Consider the following 13,303-nt stretch of genomic DNA (forward strand, 5'->3'; position numbering starts at 1 on the left):
AGCTCGGAGCCTGGAGCCTGCTTCAGATTCTGTCTCCCTCTCTCTCTGCCCCTCCCCTGCTCACGCTCTGTCTCTCTCTCTCTCTGTCTCTCTCTCAAAAATAAATAAACATTAAAAAAATTTAAAAAGATAATGGAGCAATGTCTAAACAGTTTTTAGGAAAAAAAATACTGACACCTACCTTAGAATTTTCATAGTTAGCTCATTGTCACAAGTATTATTACTAACAAAAATATTTTCATCTCCAAAAAAACCATTATTTTGAAGAACACAAGAGTGTTATTCCCCCTTCTTTTGCATCTTTGGAGATTATATTGAATAATCTCTTCATGTTCTTTCCGTTTTGGAATATGTGAGTGTTTTTATATTAAATGCATTAATATCAGCATGTGAAATAGTATTTCAGTGGTGGTAAAAATAGTTAAGAAAAAATTTGTAAGAAAAATCCAAAATGCTGGCAGTGATGAGCGGTAAGATTCAAAATGACCATTTTTTTACATCTCCCATTATTATCAACATTTTCTACTACATGAATGAATTGTTTTTTCTTTAACATCTCTAAAAATAATAGAAATTTTATCCAATAAAAATATTTTATGAACCAAGAAGGTAAAATCAATACAGACAATTTAGTATTTTCCCAGTAGTCAAAATGACTGGAAGGAAGTACAGAAAATCTTAATAATGGTTTTCTTAATTTTTTCTGTATTTTTCAGATTTTATGTAACAAACCTCATGTTGCTTTCTAATGGAAAAATATACCTTTTTCAAAAATAAAGATTTAGTTTTATTAATGAATGACTTTGGGTACAAATGTTTCTGCTTATGAATGATAGATGAACTCTCTTTTTTCCTAAGGCTGAACGTTATGTAAATCATGTTCTGTGTTTAGTGGTACTGACCCACTTGAGGTATATCTTTACTTTCCAGAAGTTTTTATTGATAGGCATATTCATCAATGTACTGAACACAGATGAGTTCAACATTTATTCATGTATTAAATATTTATTGAGTACCTAACCTACGTTAGCTGCTGAGAATGCAATGAGTAATTAAAGCATAGCCCTTATTCTTATGAAGTTATGTCTTACTTGAAAACTGTTGAAAAGCTTTTAGGGGTGCAGTGGGTGGGAACACACAGTAGAAGCATCTAGCCTGGTTAAGAGGAACAAGAAAGGATTTAAGAAGAAGTGCAGCATCAGAATTAGCCAGAAGAGAGGTAAGCATTTGTCCCACACAGTTGAAATAGCCTATCCAAAGGTCTGAAGGTGCGCTAGGTTTGGGAGACCAGATATAGATGAATACACTGGCAATAAAAAGTTTGATGTTGGGGAGTGATGAGTGATAAAGGCTGAAATCAGTAGCTATGTCATAAATGGACTCATAAACCAAGGCAATAAATTCAAATTTTGTGCTTTGGGTAATGGGAAGCCATTGGAGGGTATATTAGTTTCCTGGCAGTCCCATGACAGATTACTAGAAAATTTATGGCTTAAAACAACAGCAATTTATGATCTCTAAGTTTTTGATGCCAGAAGTCCAAAATCAAGATGTCAGCAGGGTTGGTTTCTCTGGAATCTCAGGGGGAGAATCTGTTCCCTGACTCTTCCCTAGCCTTTGATGGCTGCTGGAAACCTTGGTATTGCTAATCTAGAGGTTTCATGACTCCAGTCTCTGCCCCTGTGTTCACATGGCTTTCTTCCCTCTGTCTTTTCCTAGTCAGTCTTTTGTAGGGACACTTACATTGAATTTACAGCCTACCCTTATCCAGCATGATCTCATCTCAAGATCCTATCCTAATTACATCTGCAAAGACCTTTATTTCAAATTAGGTCACCTTCTGAAATTTGGGGTGGATGTATCTTTGGGGGGCCACAATTTAACCAACTATAGAAGGTTTTAGGAGGGCAGGTGAAGAAATTAGACTTACATTTCAGGAGGATTTCCCTGGCTACTGTGTGAAGGGATTTGAGAGGGTAATTCTTGGTCCATGGAGATCAATGGGGGACTGTGTAAAGGATGCAAGTGGTTTCAGGGGTAAGAAAGTGGAGAACAGTACAAGAAATACTCAGAAGATGGTTGTAGAGGGGAAAAGCGAGAGGGCTGTGGTTGAGGAGCACATGGTGAAGAGAGGTTTTTAAAGGTTGGGAGATACTTGATGCACTAAAAAAATGTTTATCTTATTTTTGAAAGAGAGAAAGCATAGGTGCATGTGAGCAGGGGAGGGGCAGAGACCTAGAATCCCAAGCAGGCTCCACACTCTCAGCACAGAGCCTGATGTAGGGCTCAAACTCACAAACAGTGAGATCATGACCTGAGCCGAAATCAAGAATAGGATGCTTAACTAAGCCACTCAGGCGCATTGATGCATTTTTAATGCAGGTGAGAAAGACGTTGTATATACAAGGGGAAGTAGCTGAAAATACAGAAGCGAGGGGCAAAAATATAGGGATAATTGTTTTGACGAAAGGGAGAGAGATGGGGTCCAGAGAACAGACTGCACACAAAGCAATACATGCATTCCATATTTGACTGCTCCTAGATATATTTTTTAAATTAAAGTTTAGTTAATGCAAATGTTACATTAGTTTCAGGTGTACAGCATAGAGATTCGACAAGTTTATACATTATGTCATACTCACCACAAGTGTAGCTACCATCTGTCACCATACAATGCTATTATAATACCACTGAATATATTCCTTAGCCTGTACCTTTCATCCCCATGATTTATACACTCCATAGCTGGAAACCTGTATCCCTCTCTGCCTTTCACCCATTTTGCCCAGCCCCTCCCATCTGGTACCCATCAATCCTTTGTATTTATGAGTTTGTTTCTGCTTTTTTTTTTTTTTTTGTAGATTCCATACCTAAGTGAAATCATATGGTATTTGTCTTTCTCAGTCTGACTTACTTTACTTAGCATACTACCCTCTAGGTCCATCCATGTTGTTCTAAATGACAGGGCCTCATTCTTTTTTATGGCTGAGTAATGTTCCATTGTGTCTGTATACCATATTCTCTTTATCCATTTATGTATTGATGGACAGTTAGGTTGCTTCCATATCTTGGCTATTGTAAATAATGCTGCAATAAGCATAGAGGTGCATATCTCTTTTCAAATCACTGCTCCTAGATATATTAACAGCTCTGTAAAGATGAAGGTGATGATGTTGGGGAAGATGGTTGCTCCTGTTTGAGAACTCACTACATGTTGGGTGCCACGCTGATTATTTTCCATGGGTTACCACATTTAATTCTTGATATAGCTGTCTTTATTATCTCCTTTTATTGCTTAGGAAACTGAAGCACAGAGAGGTTAAATAATTTGCCCAAGGCCGCTTGTGGTAGAGTGTGATTTCCTCACAGGCAGCATAACTACAGAACCCACACCACTAAGCACTACTACCTATGCTGCCTCTGAAGAGAGGGGAGACAATGAATATGTGCATACTTTCCTCATGTTATGTGCTGGCTTTGATTGCAGACACTATCATTTTGCAGACTACCAAGCTATTATCTTGCCTGCCGTTTTTTTGTTTTGTTCTTTCATCGGCTTGCCACTAGGTCAGTTCAGTGAGGCAGTACCACTTATTTTCTTGATCTTTTCATGGTATCGGACCTAGTTTGAATCATCCTTTCTCTGTTTTTCTGGATGGTAGGGTGAGGTAAATATTATCCCTTCATATTATTAGTCTACAGATTAAACCTGCCCAGGGATTAAAGCTGCTTTTAGGAGACTCATTTTCATAAGCTTTCACAGATACCCAACTCCCTTGAATAACTCTTATTGACACCTGCTCTGTAATTAATTCCTTAATACCAGTTGCTTTCTGGATTTCTTTACCGAGAGAAGTCTTGTCTCAAATGTCATTTCTTTAGAGGAGTCTTTCCTCAATCCTGAATTAGTTCTGGTCTCCCTGCTATATGCACCTCAGAGCTGAACTCAAAGGTTGGGATTCTTTAAGGTATACTGGGTAGCACTTAACCAAAGTTAAGTAACACTCAGGATATTTTGATGAGGAGGAGGAGAAGGCAGAAGATGGAATTTAAGTTTTTAGAATTCTAAAATATTATCAGTCAAAATATAGTTCTAATTTCTTACATGGATGGCATGGATGAGGAATTTTCTTGTCACCATTGATGATGATAATCATCATATTACATAGTTGGATTTGTAAAAATATATCCAGGAAATGACTTTTTCTCCAGTTGCGAATATTGATAAATGCAGATGTCTGAAAGTTTGTCTCAAGTGATTATTTTTTAAGCTTTAGGCAGCTGTGTTTTTAAGGGACTTGCTTTTCTAACACTGATCAACCATTTCCAACTCAACCCATTTGACAGATGTCTGTCTTACAGTTTGTGTGTTTGAAACTGAATATTAGTCTGAGGATAGGAACAAGAGGAGTTCTATTCCAGATGGAAGAGAGCACATGTGCAAAAGTATACAGGTCTGGCATCTGAAGAGCCAGCCTAGCAGGATGTACTAGACAACAGTCTTTTCCCTTTCTCTGTACACAGTGCTGGGGATGCCAGCAAGTGTGAACACTTGTACAGTATTTGCCACTCTAATTAATAAACATAAACCTTAATCAGTTGATAGAACTAAAAGTTAGTTTACTTTAATAGTGATGATCTTTTTTCTTTTGTGTTCTTTTGCCAGTTCCTCCTGAAGCCATTGGCTTCTTATCTGCAGTTGGTGTCTTTATTGTTCTTCTGGTTGTCCTCTTCCTCTTCATCAATAAGAAGATATATTTAGAAAAAATAGGACTTCCATGCCTGGAACAACGAGGGAAAAGGAAGCACTCTAAAGACAAGATTGGGATCCGTGAGGGGCTGGGTAAGGATGATGTTTCACATTCTCTCGAGCTTGACGACTTGCTGTGGTTTGGGTTGGTGGGGGGAATGTCACTGTTTCCAGGATAGGCCCCATTAAGAAATCACATGTGAGCTGTTTGACCACTGCTGTGGTAGACATGATGAATGGATATTACTAAAAAAATACATTAGTCTTATGAAAGTAATGCCCTCCTTCGTGTTTGAAGAGTAGATGGGAAAAGGCTGACCACCACTTCCTGTCATCTTAGCTTTTTAGATGTTTGTGTTGAGTTTCCCTCTGACTAATGCTTGACCAAAAAATAGTTTTTCACTGACAAGAGCCTTGATATGTTTTAGTCTCATTATATTGGAACAGTGTTGACCTTTCAGTTCAGTTGGATGTTTTTGACTTTTGTTGCTCAGTACCATTTCCCACCCCATATGGCAACACTTTTCCAAAGGTGGTTTTTACTCCTTAAGCTCACCAAATCTAGTACATCATTTACTAACAGCCTTCAATTTGTTGGAGGAAAATAACATACTTAAAGAAATAATTGGCTTCCTGTTCTTAAAGGACATATTTTATTTTCAATTGCTGAAGTGTAGAACTTTGTGGTACAGGAGGTTACCACAGAGTGACGGTTATCATCACACAGAAGCCAGACATTTAAAGATAATGCTCTTATCTTACAGGTAACAACTTTGCTCTCTCTCTCCCTCTTTCTTTTTTTTCTTTTTTCTTTTTTTGTAAATCAGTCTACTTTTCACTTCCTCCCATGACCCATATGGGGCATGATGTCACTGAGGGAGGAACAATCTTATTTTTTTGAGCAGGGACAAGGCCTTGAGAAACACACACTCCTACCTCCTGGGCATGTGTGAAGGGAGCGTGGACCAAGGAATATACTCAACTTATTGATATGGCAGCTTTTGCAGCCGTGGTTCAGCCTTATTGGTCTAAGAAAAGGCATATTCAGAGATAAATGTGTATTAACTATCTACTGCTTCATAATAAATATCCCAAAGTATGAGCACCTAAAACAATAAATATTTATTCTTATGCAGTTTCTGAAGTTCACAAATTTGAGATTGGTTTAGTGGATAGTTATAGATCAGGGTCTCTCATGAGGCTGCTGTTAGAATGTCAGCTGCGGTCATGTAAAGGCGTGACGAAGGCTGATGGACTCGCTTCCAGGATGGCAGGAGGGCTCAGTTTCTATCCACATGAAACCCTCCACAGGGCAATTGGACTATATTTATGACATGGCAGCTGGCTTCCCTGAGTAGGAGATCCAAGAGAAGGGAGCAAGAAAGAAGCACAGTTCCTTTTAGGACTGAGTCTGGGAAGTCCTACATTGTCACTTCCACCATATGCTAGTGATTTACTACTTTGTGCTTAGAGTCTGCACTCAAGAGAAGGGAAATTATGCTCCACTTTTGAAGGGAAGAGTATCAAAGAGTGTGTGCACGTATTTTTATAATCATAGGAGATAACGTCGGGGGTGTAAATTGCAGATCTGGAAATCTGTTTGGCATTGCTGCTGTTGTAGCCTTATTTTTTGAATACCACTTGGGACATCTGACTCATCTTCTGAAAATAGAATGAAATATTTTAAATAGAGTTTGTCAGGTGAAATCTGGGACTTACAAATGGTTTAACCACTACTATCCCAGCTAGGGCATAGATGTATAAGATAAATAGACTTCTACTTGGTCATGGGGTGGTATGGAGGTAAGATTCATAGTGATTCCACCTTTCCCCTTGAACAGCTGGTGGCCACTAGTTGTGTGACCTGGCAAATTATGGAGCCATTCTTTTTTTTTTCTTTTCAAATTTATTTTATTTTTAAATACTTATTTACTTTGAGAGAGAAAGAGAGAGAAAAAAAGAATGAGCTGGGGAGGGGTGGGGGGGGTAGAGGGTCTGAAGCAGGCTCTATGCTGACAGCAGAGAGCCCAATGTGGGGCTCGAATTCACAAACCATGAGATCATGACCTGAGCCAATGTCGGAAGTTCAACTGATTCACCCACCCAGGTGCCCCAAATTTATTTCTTTTGAGAGAAAGAGAGAAAGCGTGCATGCAAGCAGGGGAGGGGAAGAAAGAAAGAGAGAGAGAGAATCCAAGAAATCTCCCGTCAGTGCAGATCCCGATAGGGGGCTCAGTCCCACCAACCAAGAGATCATGACCTGAGCTGAAATCCAGAGTTGGACACTTAACCAACTGAGCCACCCACGTCACCCCTGGAACCATCCTAAACTTCAATTTCCTCATACAGTGTGGAGGTTCCTCAAAAAATTAAAAATAGACCTACCCTATGACCCAGCAATAGCACTGCTAGGAATTTACCCAAGGGATACAGGAGTACTGATGCATAGGGGCACTTGTACCCCAATGTTTATAGCAGCACTCTCAACAATAGCCAAATTATGGAAAGAGCCTAAATGTTCATCAACTGATGAATGGATAAAAAATTGTGGTTTATATACACAATGGAGTACTACGTGGCAATGAGAAAGAATGAAATATGGCCCTTTGTAGCAACATGGATGGAACTGGAGAGTGTGATGCTAAGTGAAATAAGCCATACAGAGAAAGACAGATACCATACGGTTTCACTCTTATGTGGATCCTGAGAAACTTAACAGAAACCCATGGAAGAGGGGAAGGAAAAAAAAAAAAAGAGGTTAGAGTGGAAGAGAGCCAAGGCATAAGAGACTCTTAAAAACTGAGAACAAACTGAGGGTTGATGGGGGGTGGGAGGGAGGGGAGGGTGTGTGATGGGTATTGAGGAGGGCACCTTTTGGGATGCGCACTGGGTGTTGTATGGAAACCAATTTGACAATAAACTTCATATATTGAAAAAAAATTTAAAAAAAATTGTTAGAGATTAGCACAATGTGAAAGCAAAAAAAAAAAACAAAACTTCAATTTCCTCATCTCTATATTGGCATAATCAATAAATGTTCTATAGGGTTGATCCAGATAAATGAATTACTTTTGTAAAGGTACCAGCATGGTGCCTATGGTGAAAGTCCTAGTAGAACCATAGCTGTGCAGTGTTAGCAAAATACGAATCACAGTAATGGCATCTAGGAATGACATCACCCACAAACACATCACATTCATCGCTTAAACTGGGAGATTAAAATTGGTGAGGTTTTCTCCTTTGCAAACTATAATGGGTACAAAGAACTAAGGTTAGAGCTATTTAAGATTTTTGTCCTGTTTGACATGTTATCTGAGTATTTTAGAGACAATTATGAATTATACTTGCAAATAAGTTGAAGTTTGAAGATAATGTTGAAACAATAACAATAAAGCATGAACTAGGAGCTGTCAGCTGAAGAAACGCTGAGAAATCCATGTCTCAAACTCAGAGTGGGTTCATAAAAAGGGAGCTTTAAAAATAGTTTAATTAGGAGACTCTCCAAATTATGTCTAAGAACCATACACCTTCATTATGACATTTCTCCCTTTAAAAGTTTAATTATCAATAAAAAGTCTAATTATCACTGATCAAAAGTCTTTTTGAAAAATGTAGTTCTAGCCCAGATTTTATTTAGCATTGATACTTGCCTTAATTATCATCCTCAGAGCACTGCTTTCTCAGTGAAATTGGGATATTCTTAACATAATTTGACAAATGTAAAGAAGTAAGGAAGGCAGCCTGATGTGGTGGAAAGATGCACAGTAAAGGCAGCCAGAGCTTAGTTTCATCCTAATTAGCTGTGATATTTTGGGAATCTCGCTTCACCTCTCTGGGCCTTAAATCTTCATTTTCAAATTGATGAGTCTGGACTAGGTTTCTCGCAATTTCTATTGTGCAGTCCTGACAGATTCTTAGGGTTACTATAGCAATTTCTTCTCTTGGTCTCAGTCTATGAATGGATGAGACCTAATAAAAATGATTAAAAATCAACTAGAGCATCCCACTCTTAGATTGAACCATATGAAATTGCCATTTTTATGGATCAAAAAATGGCTGAATATCTGCAACCTACTCATTGTATTCTAATATACATAAAGTTCTGAAAAATAAAATAATTATTTTCATTTGTGTGGTAATATCATGGAGGCAGGACTGACAATCTATTTTCTGAAACCATCATGCACAATAACTTACCTGACAAAAATGCTTTCTTTTAGGCTATAAAGTTTTCAAAATTCAAAGAAATTTATACCTATGGTTCTATTGGTTCTATCTGGATTTAGGTATCAGGAGAAAGAAACTGTTAACTGTTTCTTCCTAATAAGACAGATAGTAGTAATAATTAGACAGTGATAATTAATAGCTATCATTTACTTAGCATTAATATTGCCATGCACCTGCTAAGTATGTTACATGCATTACTTTTCTGTATACAAAGAATGTGTGTTGTTTGGGGAAAGGGTGGATGCTAGTTGGAACAAAAGAGGCATTGTCCAGCTTTGAGATAAAAACTTGATTAAAAATAAAATTCCCATACTGAGATAATAGTTTTTAAAGAAGCCTGGCCTTGCAAGAGAGAAAGGGAGAGAGGAATTTTGTTTTTTTGTTTCTTTATAGATCAAAGGCACCATTTAGAAGTTGGAGCAAAGAACAAACAGAGGGTTACTGGAGGGGTTTTGGGAGGGGGAATGGGCTAAATGGGTAAGGGGCATTAAGGAATCTACTCCTGAAATCATTGTTGCACTATATGCTAACTAACTTGGATGTAAATTTAAAAAATAAAATAAAAAATAAACAAACATTTAAACAAAGAAAGTTGGAGCAAAGAGCTTTAGTTTAAGAGGCACAATGTAAGAAGGGTTAGAGGATATGCTATGTGGAGAGTTAGTCCCAGCTCATGGCTTGGAAAGATGGCAGGGAAAGAGAGACAGGGCTTGAGACATTGTATGGACTCTGAGAAGGGTGGTGGATGTGGGTGTTGGAGTACTTGAGGTGAGATTAGAATCCAACATGGCCTGAGGAGGAGGCAGAAAGCAGCGTGCCTTGTGTTTCCCATTTAGAACTGTGGTAGGAGACTGCCTCACATGTGTCCCATGTGGGCCAAGGGCGGCTGCAACAGGTAAAGCATAGTGGTGGGACTGGAAGGAGAAAGAACTTAAGAAGACTCCCAGGTAGTTCCTCAAGTGAGCATTTCACAGCATGGGATTTAGAAATTTGTGCATGGCCCTCTGGGTAGGAGAAGATAGCAGAGGGATGAGAATCCATTAGCCTAGCAGGGAACTGTTGCAACTTGGGGTGAGGCAGGACTGTATTAGAGGCTGGGGGTGAGCTACCTGGAGCCTCCTGCAGTCAGGGCCTGCTTCATGGGCATGCACCCATGCCTAGAAGGAATTCTGTGCTTGGTTTAATGCTCTGATATTGCCATTTAAAAATTCTTAACGATTTGTAAGCCAAGGTTTTTGTGTTCTCACTTTGCATTGGGTCTTACAAATTTTTTAGTTCATGTTGCCTGAAATTATCACCAGGAAGTACTGCAGATATGAAAACGTCACAGGGAAAGCTATAGGGATAGAAGCCAATTTCTCTGGAAGTCAGGTGAGCCAGGACGGGGAATGGCACATCATGGTAAATAAGTTTACACCTATGCTCCCTGATATTTTGGAAAAAGAAGGTGGGAGTGGAAATCCCAAACACTGGGTACTTATCCAAAATGAAGTTGACTGAATTACTTTCAGTGGCCAGCCTGAAGTTTTGTTTCTTGACACTGAATATGGGGTGGGGGGGAGGTGCACAGAGAAAGACAGGAGTGCCGTGAGACAACATGAAGACAAGCTTCTGTACATTTAGGCAAAGCTGGTGCTCACCTAGTGCTCAGCAGTAAAGCTGAGTATCAGCGAGAGCTCAGAAACAAGGTGGTTCAAATGTGGCAATTTCTCCCTGCCAGCTGAGAAGAAGGCCCAGTTGACTGGTCCCTCCCCAAGACCACCCTCACCTCTTTATCTGAAGCTAAATGGTTAGCTTCTGGCCAGCAGGGGCCTCCCAGCTATGCCATTTCCTTCTGCTTGAGATGTGATGGCTGCTGTTGTCAAATATTTATTTCATTTCTGCATTTAGGTTATTTAGGTCAGAATATGTTCAAGTACAACTTTCTCAGTCTACAATTCAATAAACAGATCCTATTATCTCCATTTTGTTGATGAAGAAACTGAAGTTCAGAGAGACATTTTTCCTCCCCAAGCTCTTAAGTGGCAGAGCTGGGACGCTTGTTCAAGAGCACCTTATGCTGGAGGCCCAGACCTTACTTTTTTCCACCCACCTAATCTTCCCAATTCAGTCCACTAGTTCATGCTTTTGAACTTCTGGGATGTGAAAAAAATAAGGGAAAGGAGGTTTTGGTTTCTTGTGGCTGCCATACAAAATGTCACAAACTTGGTGTCTTATAACAACATGAATTTATTTTTGGTACCATTCTGGAGACCAAAATTTTAAAATCAGGGTGTCAGCAGGTCCACACTCTCCTAGCTCCAACCTCCTTCTCCATCTTCACATTGCCTTCTCCTGTTTGTGTCTCTGCTGTTTCATTTGTCATTGGATTTAGGTTTTATCCTGATAATATAGGAATATCTCATCTAAAGATCATTAACTACATCTGCAAAGACCCTGCCAACATTTGTGGGTTCCAAGGATTAGGACATGGGCATATCTTTTTTGTGGGGGACACCGTTCAGCTGCTACAAGGGGGGAAGATGTGGAAGCATCACCTGGAAACGGTTTTTAACCATTCCAGATTATGAGAGTTGATGAAGAATTGAATGCAGGATTCTCTTTTCTCCATTTTCCTCACTGATATTCCACATGTCCCATCTGGGGTTAGAATGATTCTTACAAAGAGATACGACAAAAGCTTATCAAGTGTTTATGATATGGATTGTGATATCCATCAGGGTGCTTTCCAACTGAAAGCCCATTTGAACTACACTGGGTCTCAATCCTGGAAAACTTAAAAAAACAAAACAAATCAAAACCCAAATCCTACTGCAAACTAATTAAATCATAATAGAGAGCAACAGTGGCAGTGGCAGAACAAACTATATAGCTTTAAAAAGAATACTAGGTGACCTAAAAGTGCAGGCAGGGTGGAGTACCATTGATGGATGCAGGGTAGGCTTATGGCTAACTTCCTCTTTCAGGTCAGGAAGGATAGTATGTGAGCAGAGTTGTCTTTTTGTCTATTAATATAATTTATTGTCAAATTGGCTTACATACAACACCCAGTGCTCATCCAACAAGTGCCCTCCTCATCCCCATCACCCGTTTTCCCCTCTCCCCTACCCCCATCCTCCCTCATTTTGTTCTCTGTATTTATTTATTTATTTATTTATTTATTTATTTATTTATTTTTATTTATTTTAATTATGAAATTTATTGTCAAATTGGTTTCCATACAACACCCAGTGCTCATCCCAACAGGTGCCCTCAATACTCATGTTCTCTGTATTTAAAAGTCTTTATGGTTTGCCTCCCTCCCTCTCTGTTTGTTCACTATTTTTTTCCCTTCCCTTCTCAAGTTAAGTGTCTCAAGATCCACATATGAGTGAAAATATATGATATCTGTCATTCTCTGACTTATTTCACTCAGCATAATACCTTCCATTTCCATCCACATTGCTGCAAATGGCATGATTTCATTCTTTCTCATTGCCAAGTAGTATTCCATTGTATATATAAACTACATCTTCTTTATCCATTCATCACTTGATAGACATTTAGGCTCTTTCCATACTTTGGCTATTGTTGAAAGTGCTGCTGTAAACATTGGGGTACATGTGCCCTTATAAATCAGCACTCCTGTATCCCTAGCAGTGCTATTGCTGGGTCATAAGGTAGTTCTATTTTTAATTTTTTGAGGAACCTCCACACTGTTTTCCGGAGCGGCTGCACCAGTTTGCATTCCCACCAGCAGTGCAAGAGGGTTCTCATTTCTCCACATCCTCGCTAGCATCTGTAGTTTTCTGATTTGTTCATTTTAGTTCCTCTGACAGGTGTGAGGTGGTATCTCAATGTAGCTTTGATTTGTATTTCCCTGATGATGAGTGATGTTAAACATCTTTTCATGTGGCAGTTGGCCATCTGGATGTCTTCTTTGGAAAAGTGGCTATTCATATCTTCTGCCCGTTTCTTCACTGGATTATTTGTTTTTTTGGGTGTTGAGTTTGGTAAGTTCTTTATAGATTTTTGGATACTAGCCCTTTATCCGATATATCATTTGCAAATATCTTTTCCCATTCCATCAGTTGCCTTTTAGTTTTGTTGATTGTTTCCTTTGCAGTGCAGAAGCTTTTTCTTTGATGAGGTCCCAATAGTCCATTTTGCTTTTAATTCCCTTGCCTTTGGGGATGTGTCGAGTAAGAAATTGCTGCAGCTGAGGTCACCCACAAATGTATGGCCAACTAATCTTTGACAAAGCAGGAAAGAGCATCTAATGGAAAAAAGACAATTTCTTTAGCAAATGGTGCTGGGAGAACTGGACAGCAACATGCAGAAGAATGA

At 39.1% G+C, this 13,303-nt stretch overlaps 1 protein-coding gene across 1 annotated transcript in view; it reads left to right on the plus strand.

Moving 5' to 3' along the window:
- The first annotated feature begins 4,794 nt into the window (after positions 1 to 4,794).
- SYT16 (synaptotagmin 16) overlaps positions 4,795 to 13,303 on the plus strand; it is a 119,746-nt gene continuing 111,237 nt past the window's right edge. The window contains exon 1 of the mRNA XM_042943441.1: positions 4,795 to 4,843. The gene's annotated coding sequence lies outside the window, so the exon portion shown is untranslated. The remainder of the gene's footprint in view (positions 4,844 to 13,303) is intronic.

This window comes from Panthera leo, chromosome B3, assembly GCF_018350215.1.
Source record: "Panthera leo isolate Ple1 chromosome B3, P.leo_Ple1_pat1.1, whole genome shotgun sequence".
Lineage (NCBI taxonomy): Eukaryota > Metazoa > Chordata > Mammalia > Carnivora > Felidae > Panthera > Panthera leo.